The sequence below is a fragment of the Pyrgilauda ruficollis genome, unplaced genomic scaffold (assembly GCF_017590135.1).
Source record: "Pyrgilauda ruficollis isolate IOZ18807 unplaced genomic scaffold, ASM1759013v1 scaffold31, whole genome shotgun sequence".
NCBI lineage: Eukaryota > Metazoa > Chordata > Aves > Passeriformes > Passeridae > Pyrgilauda > Pyrgilauda ruficollis.
The window spans coordinates 4,338,452-4,359,282 of record NW_024524489.1 but is presented as its reverse complement, the minus strand read 5'-3'; the positions used below and the strand labels follow the sequence as shown (position 1 = coordinate 4,359,282).

General features: G+C 40.0%; 1 protein-coding gene across 1 annotated transcript in view; it reads left to right on the top strand.

Moving 5' to 3' along the window:
• The window catches only part of EML6 (EMAP like 6), an 82,190-nt gene that overhangs the window by 3,444 nt on the left and 57,915 nt on the right, over positions 1 to 20,831 (top strand). The gene's annotated exons all lie outside the window — the stretch shown is intronic.

Below are 20,831 nucleotides of genomic sequence, written 5' to 3'. Positions count from 1 at the left end.
AACATTGTGCTGCATTACTTGTAGAACGGTGATCAGTTAGATCAATCCTTGTTTTTCTCTCATTTAAGTCTTGGAGACAGTTCTTTCCTATAATTTTTCTGCAATTTATGCATATAAAAGCCACAGCAAACAGTAAAAATAAAATTATAACCCATTGAGGTACTTCTCACTATCACTTAAAATACAACTCATTATATCTGTTTCTGAAGTCATTTGTGAACAGAGATTCTTAACCCTGAGAAATTTTTCCTGTGATGTAGTGACAAAGTTATTTCTCCCTGTTTTCAAGTTCCATGAATATCTGCAGTACTGAACAGTTGTCCTGAATATGTTATATTGTTACACACCCTGGTTTCTTGTGGAATCTGATATTTTGTATGTTATGCACTTACAAAAGCAGTTTTGCATCCTGGCTGCCTCCATGCTGGTCTCTCATGAGGCAGCAAGCCTGCTCCCTCTCCCAGGTCTCTGTAGTACCTGCAAAGCCCTGCTGTTATCCATGGATTCCAGAGCTGTTGTTTATGTAAGGCTGCTCACAGTGTACCAGCGGTGTCGGATTTAGCAGAATATTGCTCTCAGTGTGCTGGGGGGTGCCGCTGTGCTGACAGATTGGGATTAAAACCGCGGCCCCGCCAGCGGGGATGGGATTTTCTGGGCTGCAGGAGCCACTGGAGGCCTGGCTTGTTCTCCTCAAGGGTCATTTCAGGGGATAGGATATGTGTCAGGATGTGGATTTCTTGTCTTTTTGCTGTGGGGAAAAGAGGAGTAATATGCTTCAAGCAATGTTTGTATTGCTGACCACAGTACATATAATTTCAGGATTTTTGTTTTGTAGAGCTATGCAAATCAAAACTTCAGAGACAGAAGATCTGATTTGTACTTCCATATTTTTTATTTAAAATCATGTGTTATAATATCTGTGTTCATAGGGTTATACTTATTTGAAGGGATCTAAAATACTTTAATTTCTGTTCAGTTGCCACCATTTGGATAGTGACAGAGGGTGTTGTAGAGAGGTGTTCAGGTTACTGTGGTTATTGTTTATCATCAGTGCATGGGAGCTGCACTGTCTGCAGCTTGGGCTAACCCTGGACTTCAGACACCCGAGGTGACCCCACAGGAGTGCTGAGATTCAGTGACCTAAATGAGAGATTTTAGGAGAGATTTTCAACAGCAGAAATTCCCACCCTGTTTCTTACGTGGATGCTACACCAGTGCATCCACCAAGCCATCCAAACTGAACAGACGTGGCACACCTGGGGTGAAGTAGGGTTTTGGGAGCTGTTTTGAGGCAGCAAGTTGTTAGATGAGTTTTGGATGAAAGGAATTAGTTCCCCATAAAAATTCCTCTAATCAGCTTGTTGCCTCCTTTGCTTTCAATGCTGGAAAACCTGGGGAAATTGCTGTTTATTCCATGAAGTTCCAGTGGCCTCTTTTGCTTCTACTTGAGTGCTGTGCTGTGCTTAAGTTTGAAGTCTTTATCAGGGCATGACCTGCTATAAATTGGTTTCTTAAATATCTGTATTAATGCATCAGATGTGTTGGAATACACAGTTACAGTGTCTTATTGAAAGTGATTTAGAAATACTGAGATCATTTAAAAGTGGAGAGGAACTCAGCAGGCATTTGTCACTATATGTTGATGAGAATGGTCATCATTTAACCACAGCCTTTAACCAGAGCAGTCTAAACCTATTTTTTTAATATTTTTTTTCATTTCCTGTGTATTAAGTCTCTGCAATTTTTTGCTTGTTTTATTTCAGTTTGATTTCAGATGGCCAGGAGTCATGATGGTCAGGTAGTTGTGTGTAATCACTCTTTACCAGGATGAAAACTCACAGAAAAAGTTTTCATATCAGGTAACTTAATTTCAAATTTAAAAAAAAAATAAAATCTACAGCTCCAAGTATTGGGTCTGTAAAAAGGCCTTTTGCTGACTTGCCAACTGCTCAGGTTTTTGGGAACCTTGGTAAAGAGCAAAAATGCCTCCTTTTCTTCCCACCTAAAGACTGCTCTTTGGAAGATCAGCTTGTTTTTCATGAGGTGCATTTCTACCCCAGGAACGTCTAGTTGTCTGCTTTGCTGTCCAAGAGACATGTTGCATTTAAATTCCCCTTCAGAGGTGATATTTATAAAGGCCTGGTAACAGACCTCTAAAGCTTTAGGGAGGTCTGGTCTTGAGGCTGAGTGTATGTTTATGTCAATCTTCTTTAAGTGTTCCAGCAGCACAATGAACCTTGGTGTGCTTAACATTATTGCTGGAACTTCTGTGGGTGCTGGCAGTGAAGTTTGTTCTCTCTTCTCTGACAGATGGATGGAAATGCACTAAAATGACGGTAATTAAAACAGAATATAAAATAAAGGCTACTCTCAGAGTGATACAGCAACCCTGTTATTTTGGCTGCCTAACACTCCTTGCTGCAAAAGATTTTACTGGATTTTTAATAGGGAATTTTGCATGCCTCTATTATTGTAGCAGACTTGAATGTTCAAGGCATAGCCCTACATGAAAATTACTGAGTGGCACTGCAGTTTATATGTAGTCATACTAATATTGATGCCTCCACATGAAAATTGGACATCTATTCATGCCAAATGTTTGCTTCCTCATCCTCAGAAACTGTTATCCACATGCAGAGATAAATATTGAAAGTATCATTTACTTTGGTAGTTTCCTACTACTTGTAAATATTAATTGCAAAATAATAGTTTTGGGCAAGATGAGCCATACTTTTGAAGAAGAATTTTCTGGTTTTTAAAGAGATATAGTTTATTTTAGAAATTTACTGTAGTGCAAAAGACAAAATACACCTTCAGTTTTTTACAGCTCTACCTGCATTTAAGGCTGGAGCCCTTTTGCTTTCACCCTGACTAGGCAGAGCATGCCTCCTTCTCTGTATCCTAGGAGCTCTTTAACTGCAGGTTAGTCACAGTCAGCTGCTGTCTGACCAGAAAAAGTGTTAAATGTAAATTTCTTTAACTTTTCCTTTCATCTCTCTAGTGTTTGAGCACTATTTGTGAGGTCCTTAAAGGACCTTTTGGCTTCTCCCAGTGCTGGAATCTATGATGAGGTAAAAGTTGAGCTTTCTGTGTGGCTTCTCTCTGGCAGCAGATCAGAGATGATGCCACTGGGTCCTGCCCTCTGGCCCTGGTCACACCAGTGCTGAGCATGTACAAGTGTGGCTGCACCTAAATGAGATTTTAGCAGTAGGTCTGCAGCAGGTTCCTGATCCCTCTAGGATTCTGAGGGATTCTCATCTGTTTAGAAATTATTTATTTAAAAAAAATATTGAAATGCTGTTCAATGAAACTACTATTTCTTAATGGTTGTAAAACAAGTTTATAATATACAGTTGTGTTCCTGATTCAAGATCTCATGCAGATGCAGTGCTTGTTGCATATGTGCTGGCCTTTACTTCCATGGGGGGTTTGTTTCAGTTATTTAAAACATGTGGCATCTGGGAGCAGCCACAAGTGTCTAAAAGGATATTATATTGAGTCTTTATGAAAGCTGTCTTTAGTTGAAAGAACCATTTAAAAGCTTTTGCTTGTCAGACTGAAGAGGTTTGTGTGGTTCTGTCTAGGATCTCAGGCTGCTTTAGGATGGGCATCTCTGTGCTGCACTTCTTATAAGACAGTCCCTCCTTCCCAAGTGGGAAATAATGTAACTGCCTTTCCCCAGGGAGCTCTCTCTGTGGTTTGGTTGGGTGTGTGGCTGTGGCCTTGCAGGGAGCTGTCCCTCTGCTGTGGCCTGCCCTGCTTGGGCTGGCTGTGAGGCTTGGTAGGGCTGAGGGCTAACCCAGAGTTACTGTTTCCAGACATGCCCCAGCTTTTGCTTGGGAGGCACTTTTTACATCCTAATACCGGAACCAAGTTTTAAAGAATTGCACCTGGGTTATGGGGTTGCAGAAAAGAGAATTTTACAAAAGATACTTAGAACAAGTAACCCACTCAAATCCCAGCCAGGAATACTGCTCTATCTTCTTAGCTGCACGTTGGGTTAACATAACTCTGTAGTCTGGCAGCTTTCATTAATTGTGGCCATAAGTAATAATTCATTGGGCATTTGCAAAAGATGCACAACAGAGCACTGTGACCTTCCATATGCACTCCCATTCTCTTCTTTGAGACTTGATGAGGTTTTTGATTGTTTAATGTTGTTAAATAGTGGTGTTAAAGAAATGCTCCTTTCCTTTCCTTTCCTTTCCTTTCCTTTCCTTTCCTTTCCTTTCCTTTCCTTTCCTTTCCTTTCCTTTCCTTTCCTTTCCTTTCCTTTCCTTTCCCCTATTTTCCTCCTCCTTTTATTTCCCACACTGCATCCTTTAATCAGTTGGTTTCTGTATCACAGGTCATGCCATTCAGAATGCACTCAAAATTTTGGGGGTCTCCTTTTGGATATGGGACTCTTTGGAATATAGAGTTTGTGATATAATTGTATCACAGATCTCCAAATAAATATTTCAAATTAATTTCAAATGAAAATTTGTCATTTCATATTGTGGCAGAAAATTTTTGCAAAGAATAAATTAAAAGAGCTAATTCCCATTATTTCTGTTCCATTAAGTGAAGGAAGAACACATTTTTTTAAGGATTTTTCACATCTGCTTTAGGCTCATCTCTCTTACATCTTACCTCCTCTCTGGCAAGGACAGTTCAGATTATTAAAAATTCTTCTTTTATCCTTTTAAGTTTTCCTCATATCCTTTTTAAAATCACTTTTCATAAATTCAGGTCCTCCCTGGCAGGACACTAATAGTTTTGTGAAGAAAGCAATTTTATAATTAATTTCAATCTTAAGAAAATAGACACAAAGTAATTTCTTCCTTTGAAATAGAATTTAGCCAAGAACATAGAGTTTTGAGGGCTTTGTGTTTTTTGTTAGTTTTATTTTCATATTTAGTTTTCCCATGGCTTCTATCAGATTTTCAGATTTAATTTTTTTTCTCCTTTAAGGAGATTGACTTAATGGTGAGAGACATAAAATACAGCATGAAAAATACCATTTTAGTTTTGTTTGCAGAATGAGCAGAGTGCAGATACATGAAGGAGCCCTCAGACTGGCTCTTGGCTGATCCCTTCCCAGGCAGAGCTTGTCCATTGTAATTCTTACCTTAGGTTTCTACTGAAGAATTAGCTGTGATACATCTTTTGTCTTATCTGGCCTGGGTGAAAATAATGAAGGAAAAAGGATATTTTGCTCAGGAAAACTGTAAGAGACTAGAAAAGCAAGTAGATATGTGAACTGCTATCAAGGACATGTGAAGCCTCCTTTAATAGCTTGTAATTTTTAATGCTCTGAAAGAATTTAGGATCTTCAGTGAGCGATGCAGGACCTGTTTCCCTGTCCCTGCACACCACCAAGTGTGTTGCTATTTCCCACTGCTGGCTGTCTGCCATGGTGTGGTTAAATCTGGAAGTCTGCCCAGCCCCGCTGAATGCACTCGATTAGCAGATTTTATTGGAACAGCACCACCCGCATCTTACCCTGGGCTTGTGCTCCAAGGTTCTGCTCAGCCCCAGCCTCCAGTGCCATCGGAGCCATCGGCAGAGCCCACCCTCCGTGTGCCGGGGCAGGGGGCACTGCTCCGTGTGCTGAAGGAAGCACAGGGGATGGGATGAGCAGGGACATGTGCTGTACTCTCCACACGAGCCTGGCAGCTGTGGCTGAAGCCTGCTCTCTCTCCTACTGGGAAGGGGAAGGCAAACCCCCCTGTAACATCCCTGATACCATAAGCTAGAGAAAAACCCCAAGTATTAGCAAATGACAAGCAGTAAACCAGATTATAACTGCCTGAAGCTACATGCTGCCAGGCAGTTACATAATGGCACAAAACTCTTCAGCCTCCACTGCAGCACTGAGCCTAAAATACAGCAAAAAGGGCTCTGATGAGCCCAGCTCTCCGAGGTTTCACTGAAAGCACACTCCAGGTTCCCAGTCTCTGCTCTGAAGAGTTGGCTAAGAAACCAAGAGAAAAAGAGAAATAATAGTGATAGGCAAGAAAATGAATCAGTGCTTACATAAAAACACAGAAATGCACAATTCCATGTTTGTTTATATAACTCCTGGTATTAGTCTCACAAAACAGAAGTTTAAAAGGCATTCTTTGGATCATGATAATCTCCCTTAAATACAGTATGTCATGGATTTTGGTGGTGTCATAACTTCACACCTGCTCTCTTCTGTTTGTATCTGTGACTGGCTGCACATCCATTAAAACACAGGTAAAATTAATAACTGGTTGGATAATTAATATCTTAAATTGCATTAAAGGACATGTTTTGAGTAATAGGGAGGGTCCTATATTCTGAGGGTGCCTAGTGCAGCTGGTTCTGTGGAAGGACAGATAAAGTGGTCTGTGAGCATCTTTTCAAAATGCCTGATGAGTCTTTCAGTGGAACAGGAAGGCTGGTGAGCACTTCCAGTGACACTCTGCTTCTTTGGAAATTTAACACTTAAAGTTTTACTTGTGGAAAACATTGATTTAACAGCATGGCATAACTTTCTATTTGAAACTTGCTGTACTCACATTTGATAAGGGTTCATTTTGAAGTGACTGTAAAGCAGTCCCATAAATGTGACAAGTTACTGTTGAGCTGGATTTGGATGTGGCTCATGGGCTTTGAACAGCGTGTCACGTATTTGTGTGGTTTCTTTCCATTGTCTGGCTGTGGTGCTCCTTGAGACCTCAAGGCTCAGGACCTGAGCTTTTTCCATGTGCAAGGGCAGCTTTCTTCAAACCTCTGCCCAGTTTGTTGCCTAAAATAACACTAAATAGAGGTTCTGAACCTTTTCCCTTCATGTTTTTCCCCAGCTATCCATTTTGTAGCCAGCACGGAATGGAAGTTATCTGATTCAGAGAACTTGCTAAATTCCCAGACTGTGTCCTCACTTTTTTTGCTATTTCTCTTCCCTTTCTGTGGAGTTACCACAGACATAATTTTGCTTTCCAGCCGTGGTGATGACTCCGTGGGCACTGCCTTATGAGCGAACATATGAATTGCTCTTTTACACAGATGGATCCTTTTAGAAGCTTGGAAGTAAACTAATCTTCCATGTCTAAAATTTCTAGAAAATACTTGAATTTCCTGGGCTTGTTTGAGTGCTTTGATGGGAACCAGGGTGTGGATCTTTACTTTCCAGAGCCTAGTGGATACACGAGTGTGACTAGGCATGTGAGGAAATCTCAGATCTGCATGGGAGATGGGTGACAGCTATTTATTTTTGTAAAGGCCTATTTTAAGAATACTGTGAATCTGAACAGAGTCTTGTTCTCTGAGAGGTGGCCTTATGTGAGATAAAACATGATTTTCCTGTAAGGGAGCTGAGAAGCAGCATGCATTTGTGAGCAAGGAATATTTTGGCACTTATGTCTACATCAGCATAACTTCACAATTGTATTTTCGTTGCCTGTTGGACCAGGTGAAGGGTCATAAGAGAATTTAAATTAGGAATAACCATGTACTTCGTGTTTCAACTGAGGACAGACTAAATGAGGTATGAATCCACTGCTGTTAAAAAAGTCAGCTCTCCAGAATGCCCTGTTTCTTGCTGTATTAAATAGTTACTTGAATGTGTCTTGCATTTCACATTTTCCCCATGGTATCTGTTATTTTTCATTTCCAATCTGTGGGACTCCCCACTGCTTAGGGGTAAATGTTCTTTTACCTTGTCATTTAGTTTGGTAGGAGTTACTTTATACAGGATGACAGTGCACTGCCCACATTTTTGTTTCTGTTTTCCTCCTCCCTATAGATATAACAATTTTGTCAGCCTGAGCCCCTCAAAACTGAACATCTGCTGCAGCTGTCACAGGCTGCTATCAGTCCAATTTCTGGATTGTGTTCTGGGTTTTTAAACTTATGTACACACATAAATACATATAAATAGTGTGTGTGTATATATATATGTACATATATAATTATGCAGTATTATATTAATGCATAAATATAAAAATTTGATATTTTTGGCCTTCAAATAAATTGTTGACTAAATATCATCATCACACAATTACCCCTTTCACTTCCCTCTTTGTGCTGGAGGAAGCACTGGGGACTGATGTCCCTTAATTCCATTTATGAATGGACTGCTCTTAATCCTGGACTTGTTAAGCAGTTGGGACTACATAGAATTGTTCAGTATTGGCACATCTAATCTAAGCTTTTTCTGAGTGCTGGCAGAAATTTAGGCTCCTAGGAAATGTTTCCAGTAAAAAAAAATAAATCTCTTTATTTATGGTGACAGAAGGGGTTTTTCCCTATAGTATGTGACAGAAATTTTAAAAAGAAAAAAAAGATGAGAGTCACCAAAAAAAGCAATTGCCACAACCATGGTTTGTTGTCTGGGGCTTGGGCTGTGGCTTTAGGACAACATGCCCAAATATGTTAAAACAGAAGAGTTTCACTGTATGTCAGCATGAATTTAGGGCATCAGACATTGCATTCTGCTCAGGAGGTCCCGGGGATTTTTAGCTCTTCATTTCTCTCTTCTGAAGACAGACCGTGGCATTTCAAATGTCGTTTTCAGTTATGTCCTGCACTGGTTATTCCTGTGGGAATGTTAGCATACTGTTTCTAACACATTGGATTTCAGTTTTTCTCCTGGCTCCCTCGAGGCACTGAGGTAGAACTGCTTTATTGGTACCTCTGGCATCCACCCCCCAAAGGGGAAAGTTCCAGTGGAGTGACAGCTCCAGTAGGTTGGTCTCCTGTTTCATTCTTGGGTTATTCATGGACATGGGGCTCCCCAGACTTGGTTGTTCATACAGCATGCAACACATTCCACCTATCTTACCTTGAAAATGTAAGCATGTGGTTTTGACAGCTCTTTCAGAAACCAGCAAAAGCCCTGAGGAATTTGGTTCAAGAAAAATTTGGCAGCATCTCATACATTCTGAACATAAATTATTTTTCTTAATTAGAATCCTCATTTATATTTTAGGTTATGCTTTGTTTGACTGAATATTTTTTCCTTTTTTCTCGAATTAATTTTATTTCTATTTCTTACATTGTTGTAACAAGAAGGCCCAGCTGACAGAGTGAATAAAGATGAGTGCTTCTCACCAGCCTTCAGGGAGGTGACTTCAGAGTTATCAATTAAACTCCCACTCAGCTGCTGGAATCTGCTCTTCATCATGACCCCACAGTCACCCCCCTAAAGGCTGCCTCAGTCTCTCTAACTCTGAGACATTCTTGCAATAATATATGGGAGGTTTCTTTGCTGTCTTATTTCCTCTTCATTCTGTTCTTGCATCCTTTTTTGTTTGTTTGCTTGTTCCATTCTCACCCTGCTGCATGAAAATCCATATTTATGTTGTGGCTCTTCCCCTGAGTGGCTGAGGGCAATTAAATTCATCAGTGGAGGTGTTTGTTCTGAAGAAGGGGCTGGATTGTTCCCAAAACACTCACCTGAAACCTAAGAGAGACCAACTCTCCATGGAACAAGCTATTTCCACCTGCCTGGGAAGAACTGGGACTCAGTTGTGGGTATTACATGAAAAGGCATTAAATGAAAACCTACAAAGGCTCCTCTTCCTAAACCTACATCTCCAAGTGAAGGAGGTTTAAAAGAGGAAGTGTTAGAAAACACATGCCAGTCTCCAGGTTTTATGGGGGATTTTTGAACTGTACCTGGAGGTTGTAAAATAGTGATAAGGGGTGACATCCTGTTGGACCTGGTCTGGATAGATTAGAAAAAGTTAAAAATCCCATTCAGTGAGCCCTGTTTTCAGCCAAATAAGATAACTTGAATATTATTACACAGAAGTGCAATCATTTCAGTAATTTTCTAAATAAATGAAAAAGTTACTATTATCTAATACCATGTTAAACAAAACAATATTTTTTAAGGTGTATTCCAGTCACATTATGAATCTCATTTCCAAAGTAAAAGTGAAAACACTTCTAGATATGTTTATGGCTTTGTTATAAGATCATGAAAGCCAAAGTATATAATCTTACTATTTTAATATTTAAATGATGAATATAGAATAAAGCTTTGGCTTTCAATTTTTTTTTTCTAATTCTGAGATGATTACAGATCTTTTTTTACTTATTCCAGCTGCATGCAGAATACAAAAATAAAAGCAAATGTATGCAAAATGCATTAAAATTCTGGTTGTTTCTCAACTCGTCTGATATTTTTGCAAGAGAGAGCAGAATATGGATAATGTGTCCCAGTCATCTCTATTAATCTTTTGCTTTCAGAAATACAAATCTGATCAGAAAATACTGACAGCTGTAATTTCAGCTGAGCTGCAAGTGTATCAGTACTGCAGACTGTAACATAGATAATTTAAACCAGCAAATTTAGGTACTACTGGCATGAAACCCTCCTCAGTTTTATTCTTTCTTCTATGACAAATCTGGGAATTCCTCCAATGCACCCTTACCTAAATTAATTCTGCTTCCCATTTGATCTGTTTGCCTATATTGGGAGCACAACAAAAGATGTGAATCCCCAAATCAGCTCAGGAGCTGGTTTGCAGTACAAAATTCTAATAACAATACTCTGGGGTGTGTCCCACAGACCCTGGGCAGTAACTTGAGTTAGCTGAATTTATTGTGTTCAAATCCTACATTTTAATATGCACTTAAAATATTACGATTGTGCAACAACTATGGGGAAAAGAGCATTTTGATTTATTTCACTTCAGTAGCTGTAGCAGAGACAGGGGACGTCTGATGCACTTGGCATGTTGGTATTAACTGCTGCTGTTTGGACTCTCCAGAGTAACATTTTCTATTGTAGAAGTCTAAGAAGTAATTTGATTTTCTAGTCCTGATGAATTACAGCTTCTCATCTGAAAGCGCTGCTCATATCCACATGAGTCTGAAAAAATACATATCTAGAGCTTGCACAGCCTTTGTGAGATTCCAGAAGGCAAAGGAATATTTTACTTTGGCATGTGAAATTATTATTAATGTTTACATTTGAAGCTGCTTCTTTCTTTTACTCCATTAGACAGTGGATTGATGGAATAATAAAATGGACTTTCTAACTGCTCAGGCAGCCTGCTTTTGTATGGCACTCCAGACTGGGGTGAACTTTATTTTCTAAGTACCTAATAAAGTCATTCCCTTATTTTCTCCTTAGTTTAATACATTTTTAAAATAAAAGCAAATAAAATACTTAGAAAACATGGTAGTACATGAATTAGAGGAAATATTCAACAACATCACCGGAAAATACTAAGTGTTAAAAAGAAGTTAAAAGTGGAATAATTAAAACATTTTAAAGTGACTATACAAAGCTGATTTGACAATTAAGCATCCTAGAACTATTATTTTTCACATAAAAATAATCAATGAACCAAGAAACACACACACAAAAAAAATAAACCTTTTTCCTGATTATAATTTCTGTATACAATTAACTTCTAAAAATGACCAAGGTGAATTTTTGCCTTCCACTAGGTACAGGTGCAGCTTATTTAACTCGCACACTTTTGGGATTTTACACAAAGGATAACAGTTTCCTGCTATTTTAGTAATTTCTGTAAAGATAAACTCAGCAATATTTGTATGTGCTGAGTGAAGGAAGGTGTGTCTTGGTGGTGACTTTTTTAAGACATGTGAGTTGAGAGTATTTTCACAATTTTCAACAAAAGTTGAGGTGTGTTTTCACAAGTGGAGCAAAATTCACATCATCCTTCAGTGTGAGCAGCTGAGTTCTGGACACATTTCAAATACCTGCAGGCAGCGCCATGAGCCAAGCTCCCATTAAAAGTGTGTCCTTTGCTTACTTGTGACTAATAAGGATTTTCTTTCAGTAAAAAGCTTCAAAATGAGCTTCCTTTCTGTAGACATTTAGAAACCTCCACTCAGCCAAGCAAACACCCCAGATCCACGAGATGTTTAGTGTAACATTCCTGTCTTAGACATCAGATTCCACTGGGAAAAAGACCTCGGCTGGAGAATGAATTTTGTGGTATCAAATTGACGTGAACTTGAGTCTGCTTTTGTTCTGATAAAAAGCAGCTCTGTCCTGTGGAATTTCCTGTTGTCTGCCACCTGTTAAGCACAGATTGTTCTCAGGTGAGTGTTTCACCTGAATTTAATCAGCACAATTTGGGAGTAACAGAGCTAGCCCGAGCAATGAAAGTCCTTGCAGCTGGGCTTGCCGGGCCCTCATTTGTAACAACCCGGGGCCAGCTGGAGTGGGGAGGGAGCTGGAGCAGGGTTCAATTGTTAAACTGCTCTCCCCAAAGCTGCTCCGGAGCCTTGGTGAGTGCTTTTGTGACTTTTTTTAGGTTTTTTTTAAACAACCACAGAGCCAAAGTGACACAGCCTGTGGTGGAAAGGAGGGAAGGCTAAAAGGGAAGCAGTGAGAAACTCTAATCAGCATTAAATTCTGAGTGTGTTGCTGTGGTGTTTTCCTGTTTATCTTTCTGGGGTTTATGTGGAGTATTTGTATGCTGTTGGTGAATCATTTGTTGGTTTTGCCATGGTGCTGCATAACTCTGTCATCAGCAGGACAGCAGAGTATGGTGAAATCAAGGTGTTGGTTTTGATCTTTAATTGTTCTGTATGTTTGCTCTAAAAGCAATGGTGCCTAGCTGCTTTTTGTTTAATAATAAACTATAGCTAGGTAAGGTCTTGCAGCTAGAATAGGCTGTGGGAAATCAGGTAAATTCTGTTATCTGAGAAGTTTAACAGAGGTTTAGTTTAATCTGGCTCACACAAAAGAGACACTTGATACTTAGAATATTCAGGCTATGTCATACAATGTAAAGCAAGGTAACAAAAGTCACACTTATTTTAGTAAGTGCCCTTCTCAGAAAAATAAAACTGTTTTGTGGATAATTGTAGAGAAATCTTTCTTGTCTGAATTGTTAGAAGAAAGGAAAATGTATTTATAATAAGTATTTGTTATAAACAGTGTTTGAATTTTTAGGAGTAGTGTTTGTATTTGTGTTCTGTATAATTAACTGGTGAAGCAGAACTTCAGAAGCCTGGCAAGAGCGTTCATAGAACTGATAGCTCATGACTTTGCTGCTGATCCATTGTGACTGGAAGTTCAGAGAACAAACCCATTCTGATGTTACATATGGCTCCTGTTTGCTCTGCAGTGGTTTCTGCCCCAGCTGATGTTATTCACTTCAGCATGGCCAAACAGAGAGCAGGACTTCCATGTGATCATATAAGAACTTTCTATTTCTTTCCTGTTTCTGCTGATTTTCAACCTCTAAAACAGGAAGATATTTTCTCTGAGAACAGTTGTTGGTCTTGGGTTTGCATTCCTGTGAGATCACAAGAAAAAAAGCTTTCTTAGTAGCACTGAAAGCTCCCACTATCCTGAGGGGTCTGAAATTGAACATTTTTTACCAGCCATATCTAATATTGCTACGTTTATCATTCCTGTAGACATTCAGTATACAAAGGATTATCTGCTTCTGACCTGTGAAATGCAGCTCAGTGTGTGTTGGGTTTCATACATTATGGAATCAAACCCTTTCCTCTTCTCCTTGTCATTCAAGTGCCTAAACTTCAGATGTTGTAGGGCAGGACAGCCATGAGAAGAAGGCTCAAATAGGATGCAGCTGTGTGTTTGCTGCCCTTGAAAAAGGAACAATTTCCCTAGGCTTAAAATCCTTATTTCTGATAATCAGGTGAGGGCAAACCTATGCAAACAGTATTATTATCCCTGTGTGAATTTTTTAGCAACAGCCTGGGAGTTTTGTTAGACCACACAATTTCTCCAAGATGTGAGTATACCTGGGGATTTTCAAGAGGATGAAATGAAATCTTTTAAACTAAAAATGAAAGTGGGAGTGATCCAGGCAAGTTGTGACAATGGCTGGGTTTTTTTCCTTGTTCTCTGCAGTATTTCCTATTTCTCCTTGGCTGTTCTCTGGGCTTTTTGGCTATTTTTATCACATCTTCTATATTCATTTTGCAGCTCCCCCATGATTCCTCTTTTTGTCAGCTCTGTCTTTTGTCTGTCCTGTTTCCAAAATTTTCTTCCCGTTTTCCCTCTCTTCTTTTTTAGCTGCAAATGTTTTGATTCAGACTGTGATCTGCATAGTTATACCCATATTCAGTGCTGACTGTTGGCTATACAAAAAGCAGAGTAGATCGAGGAAATGCCAAAGCAGTTGTGCCTGAGTCAGCCTCTGGAGGGAACAGGAGAATCTCCCACTGGGAATATCTCCTGCTGTGCTGCCAAGCACGGGGGGCCATCTGCACCTATCACCATGCTGCGGGCAGTTAATTAATTAGTGCATGTGGGCAATTAATTAGTGCTCAGATTTCCTGTTCGCTGTGACCACCAGTTGTAGAGCTGTCAGCTTAATCTTTGCCTGAGTGATGTCACATCCCTGCCTTTGTGGGAGAGGCACAGCGACGTTCAGGCCATTCAGTTGTTTCAGCCCTTGGGTGTGATGAAAAAGGAGAAATAAAGGGTTTGGTTGCCAGCAGCTGTACATGGTTTGTGTTCTGGTCTGGGTTGTATTTGGTTCTGGTGTTTCCACTGTCAGGCTGGAATAAGGTGAACACAGGAAATTAAGGAAGCTCCAACATGTGACTGATTTCTTCACTTCCAGGCTTTATCTGATGTATGAATTTTATATTTTCAATCAAACTGGCCTTCAGATTCCTTATATCAGATGAACACAGTTTTGCTGGTTCCTGTTGAGCAGCACTGGATTTACAGCAGTGTTTCATTAGCTTTCCATGTATTGAGAAATCACTGATAGCATTTAAGTTGGTGTTTTTATCTCAGCATCATAGGCCAATATCTACTTGCTGCTTTATTGTGTATTTTATTACAGAATGTGTTGCATTGTCCATAAAGTATCATAAGCATAGAATAGGGTAGGGACAAATACAATGCTGAACCAAGTACAGTTATTGCTCTTTCCCAACCCTCTCTTTTTAGTCTCCAATTCTAGCAGATTTTTCTTTACCAAATGATAGTTTCAGGTCCATTTTACTGATTGCATCAAATCACAATGTTTATATAGAGAAGGGTGTCATGTATATCTGTTTTGGGTATTTATTTACAACTGCTTTGGCCATCAAAACAAGTGTTTGGTTCATTATCATGAAGGCAAATATTAGACTCAAATGGGAGCTCTGAGCATGCATGGGAAAACTGGAATATTGTGGTTGAATTCCAGAGTTACACAGCAGGGTTCTATGGGGTGGTGTGGATCATAAGAAATACTGGGTATTTTCTCCAGTCAGTTGTTACTTAAAACCCACAATTCATAAGGATGTTAACAGTTGTTGTTGCTTAGTTTTCAGTGTCATAATGTGGGCTTTGGATAAAATCTCCTAGGATTGCTTTTCATTGGGAGAAGCTCAAGAGTTGCAAAATATCCATGAGTTATCCAAGGAAATAAATCATTAGAGAACTTCAGCCATGTGTGAGGAGGAGCCTCAGTGCTGAAGGACCGTGTTGTGCTGCTATTCCCTTTTCATTTGGGAATCTGCCCAATATTTCTCTGTGTATGGATGCATATGAGTGTAAATCAGAGCTGGTCTTAATGAAAGTGTAGAATGCTTTTGCTCAAAGCATTACATTTTAACAGGGATTTTTTTTTTCTTTTGCGTCTTTCACCTTCTGTTATTGGGGAAATTTTAATCATGTGTTCAAAAGCCATTTACTTTTTAAATCTGGCCTGACTGATCCCTCTGTAGCTCCATGGTGCCGTGAGAAATTTGATGTGCTCCATGCTCAGGCCTTTGGGACCTGATCATTCAGGAGTTCTGATAAACCTTGGGCAGCTGAACAAACCTTATTGCCATGTGGTGGAATAACTCCATGGGCTTGAATAACAAACACTGGCACAAGGAGCAGGTCAGCAGGACTTTTCCAAGGATAAAGAGTGGCAGGAATGGTTATAACTTTTGTGTGCTTCTGTCACCATTGTACCTCAGGTGAGTCCTGGAAAACAGTTAGAAATAAAACCCCTGTCAAGATGCTCCTAGGATTCCCAGGGCATTCTAAGTGTGCTTGAGCTGAACAGTAGCTGTTCATGTGTGTGTTTCCAGGACCTTTGAGCTGCACATCCACTTCATAAGTTGTTCAGTTTGGGCTTGGTTACTGGCCCAGCCCAAGACAGTGATTGCAGCCACTCTGAAGTCTGACTTCATTTGGTCTGGGGCTGTTTGCTTCCTCAGAGGAGCAGATGGGAGCTGGCTGGGGCAGGCCATTGGAATTGTGGCTCAGAGGCAGCCTGGCTTCTTGGAAGTAGGGAGCTGATGCAGAGTGATGAGTAAATGCTAGAACCTGTGTCTGTATCACTCCTCTTCCTACACAGACAGCATGGAGAGGAAAACCAGCAGATAGTAAGAGCCTGGACCTAAAAAATGCCTAAATTATTTTTAAAAAGCCCATAATTCTGTACACATATACTGTTCTCTGATATACATATATATAAACAAGATATTGCTATGTAGCAATCAAGCCAGTAAATTAAAATGTTGCCATTGCAGTATTTTTATCAGCATTTATGTTTTTATTTTGTCAGGATAAATATACTCTGTACTTGAGTTGTTTGCAGGAAGCATGTGGCAATATTTAGGATATTTAAAAGTATCATTAGAGCTATATGTTCAGATGTGTAAAAAAAGCATTCACTTGTATAAGTGAGTGTATCAGCTGTATTATACATGCAAATATGTGCACACAGAGGGTCTCTGAGTCTCAGGGCTGACAGATCTGTTCTCTCTGTTCTCCCATTTTTTCCACATGCCTGCAATGCCCTCCCAAAGCCTCCCTCACCTGCCCTATGGTACATGCCAAATGAAATTGGTTATTGTGGTGTGTGATCTGCCTGCCAGCTCTGCAGGTCTCAGGCTTGTGCTGGAGGGGGCAAATGTTGGGAGCTGTGATTGTTGCTCGTGCACAATCTCCTGTGTTATTAAGAGCTGGATTTTCTCAAAACGTGGTTGTGGTGTTAGTGTTTCAGAACTCATTTGGGAGGAGATTAGATGTAAGATTAACCTGTCACATTCCAGCAGTTTTCTGCTCAATGTTCTCTCAATTTTTACAGATCTGGAGGGGTTTGTGCAGGTTGTTTTGTTGTGGCCTTGTTCCTCTTCCCTTTTTCTGGCTCCTCTTCTTTTTCTGATATTCCTTTGCTCCTGAAGCGCCCTGCATTTGCTTCCATTTACTGCTGGTCTTTGTTCCATTAATCCTTTCAAAAGGGCTTGATGATGTTTTGTGTTGTATTCAGAAATAGGGATCAGGCTGCATCCTGCCTTATTTTGCTGCTAAAATAGCTCTGTCTGTACAGTGAGTTCCCTTTTGACCCCACAACTGAGGAAAGAAACTCCTTTTGCTCTGTGAAATGAGGAATTGCTGAGTGAGTGTTTGTGTTCTTCGCTGCCATGTGAGGACAGCTCTGTCCTTAGCACTGTGTGAGCAGTAAAATGCAGAAGCTCCCTGGTGTTCCCATGTGCTGCTGGCCTGCCAGGAGCCTGGAAGTGTCCTGCCAGGAGCAGGAGGAGGCAACAAAGGGGACATACCTGCTGGCACATTGTGGCTATTTTGGGATGCACTTGGAGCTTCTTGGAAATATTGTTTCTTCAGAGATATTGTTACAGAGGAAGAAAAATTGTTGTTGTCTAATATGTCCATTGTTCAAGTGTAGCAGAGTCTGTGCCCTGAGTACTTCACAAGTTTGACCTAAATTCTGAAGAAGGACCTGGTGTGTTCTCTGTTCTGCTAAACTGTGGGGTTTGTGGATGGTTTTTAACAAGAAACATCAACTCTTTCATTGTGAAAAGACTTACTGAAGAGAGTTGATAGAATACAGACAGCATCTGCCTCTCCCCAAGTCTCTATTAAAATGATCTAGCACTAGTTCTAGGAAACTGTAGAATTCTGTAAAGGTTTGTCTAAACAGGAAATGTTATTCCAAATTTAAAACTGGATGGATTTGAAGTAGAGATTAATTGATCAGTGTCTAACTATCTGAAGTTATTTTAGATTAGCATCAAATTTGCATACTGCTTTAAATTGCAAAACATCCCAGCACTTGGGAGGAATTATATTGTCAAAAGCTGGTGACAGTCCACCTGAGTGGTTTCATTCAGAATTGCAGGTGTTTGCTTCCTTTTCAAAGAGCAGTTTCTTTTTTGTCAGGTGGGATGTTCTGGAAACCAGCTTTGGTTTGTGTGAACAATGAATCGTTGATAGGATGATTATAGAAATATTCATATTAATATGGCATTTGAAATAGAAATTATAAATTATGCACCAAAACTACAAAAGCAAATGTTCAGGTTTTCATTACTGCAGCGAAAAGGTGTTTTGCCTATCTGATAAATAAGGTAGTGCGGTGATAGATTTAAATAAATAGATTTAAATGGGGTAGTGAGGTGATAGAGTAGTGAGATTTAACCTCTGTCTCACATCTCATACTCCCATTTCAAGGTCTCCCTCAATTCTGTATGCCTTTATTAAAGATAACACAAGTGCTTACTTTTTGCAGCATCAGGGAGCAATTATCTAATGCAAGTTAACTGCTGTGAGACAAAATGCATTTTTACTTTTATTACTTGAGACTTTCTTGATGTATTTTGGTATTTGGAGCCATAGAAAGCTCTGATTTTGAAGGGGCCTCCAGAGATCACCCATTCCAACTTTCTCTTGAGAGCACAGCCTTAGATGTGGTTATCTGGGGGTCCTGTCGAGCCACTTAAGTCTTGCACTGTTTCCAGTGGGGGGAATTCTACCAGTTCTCTAAGCAATTATCCTGATCTTTAGTTTTTTTAGTGAGAAGTGTTTTCCTTGTATCCAGACAACGTTTCCCACAAAGCAGCTGGTCTCTCTTGCCTTTGTCCTCTCCCTGTGCATCCGTGTCAAAAGAGCACCTCTGTCTTCTCTGTAACTCCTTTTGAGGCTTGAGCCACATCTAAACTTTTCTACTCAGCTCTGTCTTGGAACTTCAGATCCCTACTCTGTTTACAAGTGTATGGAACCTGTTACAGAAAAGCAATATAGAGAGAAATACAATTTATACAAGAAACAAATACTTTTAGTCAATTGGATTTCTAATGTGTTATTAAAAAAAAATAATCTTGGAGCAGGATATTATTGCAACAGAAATTGTGGGGGTAGTATGAGTTTCCCATCTGGCAAGGCCCCCAGACCAGATGGATCCACTAATGACTTTTATAGAGCATTTCATCAGACCCTGCTGGAACACGTGTCTGGCATCTTTAATTATCCTAAATTAACACTGTTCCAGCCTTGGATGCTTAGATTCAGGCTTGTTAATTTTTGAAGGGAAGGAAAAGGAAATGTTCCCTGAAGGATCTTCCTAATAGACCTTTTTATTAATGAGGTATAATGTTAAAATATTGCCTGAGCTTGATTGGTTCATCCTGAATGGATTGTTTGTGTAGAAGTGCCATTGGAGGCACTTGGATTAAAGAGGTGTTTACAGCTATGTCAGAGTGCTTTGGAACTTACACAAGTGCATTTAGCCAGGAATCCCGTTGCTTTCTTTGCCTTCCCTGGATGGAAGGGAATGGGCACTCCCAAAGCAGTTGATCTCTGCCTCTTTCCCTGTGTGTGCAGCTGCTCCTGTTGCTGCTGCCACAGAGAGAAGTTCTTGTTGTGTGGGGAAGTGGCTGCCAGGGCCAGTGGGCAGCACCGGCAGCACCTGCTGCTGCTTTGATCCCTTGTTTGCATCCCAGCTCCTTAGCAAGAGGGAGTTCATGTCCTTTTCCCTCAAACCTGGAAAACAGAGAGAAGTTTTTGTGGGAAATTTCTTCTCCCCACCTTACTTACATCTTGTCCTCCCTGTAGAAGGAATAGGAATTAATTGTGTAATAATGTGTTTTCTATACCATAAATTCCTGTTGTTTGAATGCCTTGTCTCTTCTAACTGTATTTCCGTATAATATAACATAACAGTGTTTCAGTGTCTTCCAGTGGTGCCAGTATCGATGTTGTTTCATTGCAAATGGTCCAGTTATGGGATGTTTGCTTAGAAAAGGCACCTTTACAGTTCAAAACACAGTCAGTGAAGTTGATACCCATTTAAGGAGGCAGAGGAGGGCATGGAAATCTTACACCCTGAAGACAGCACGTGACCTCTGTAACAGAGGTTTTTTTATAGTTCAACACATATCAAACATATAAGTCCTATGTAGGTAATAAACAGTCACCAACGTTGTTCTTGAAATTTGGCTTAATTTCCTTCCTCTAACCCACTGCTCTGCCTGCCAAAAATAAGCCCTTGGTTATCTAACAGCCAGACTGAACGTGGGCAGGGGGAGTACATTGGAAAGGCTGGTGGCAGGAGATGAATGTCCTCAGCGCGGCTGGGAAATCAGACTGCTAATTTAGGTGCCAAAAATTGATATTATTGCCTAATTTTAGTTCCCCCACTGGCTGACTTCATGCATCAAAAAGGATAAAACAAATACCAGAGACATTCAGTACAGACATGTTAATGTTTAGGAAATGTGTTCGTGCTCTTAACCCAAGAAGAGGCTCTGGTGTGTGAGAACTGCTCTGTGCTAAATGGTGGCAAATTCTGCTCTAGCAGTGAGGGAGATTAGCCCAATTAATCTTTTCCTTCTGGTTCTTGAAGAAAAGTGTTCTAACTTAATTACAGCCACCACACCTTTAGTTTGTGGTGCCACCTTTTCTTGCCTGTATAGGTGTAGAATTGAGGTGAATTAGCTGACACACAATATAATGTACAACTCTAGCCTGGGGAGGGAAGGAGGAATGGGCAGGGAAGATAAAACAGTTAAATTGTGCTACAATTGTTCTTTTTCCATGAAATGCCTATGTTTACAAAACTTTAAGCTTTTTGATTAACTTTTCGTAATAATTAGTTTTATCTGTTCCTGGGATAGCAGAAGTA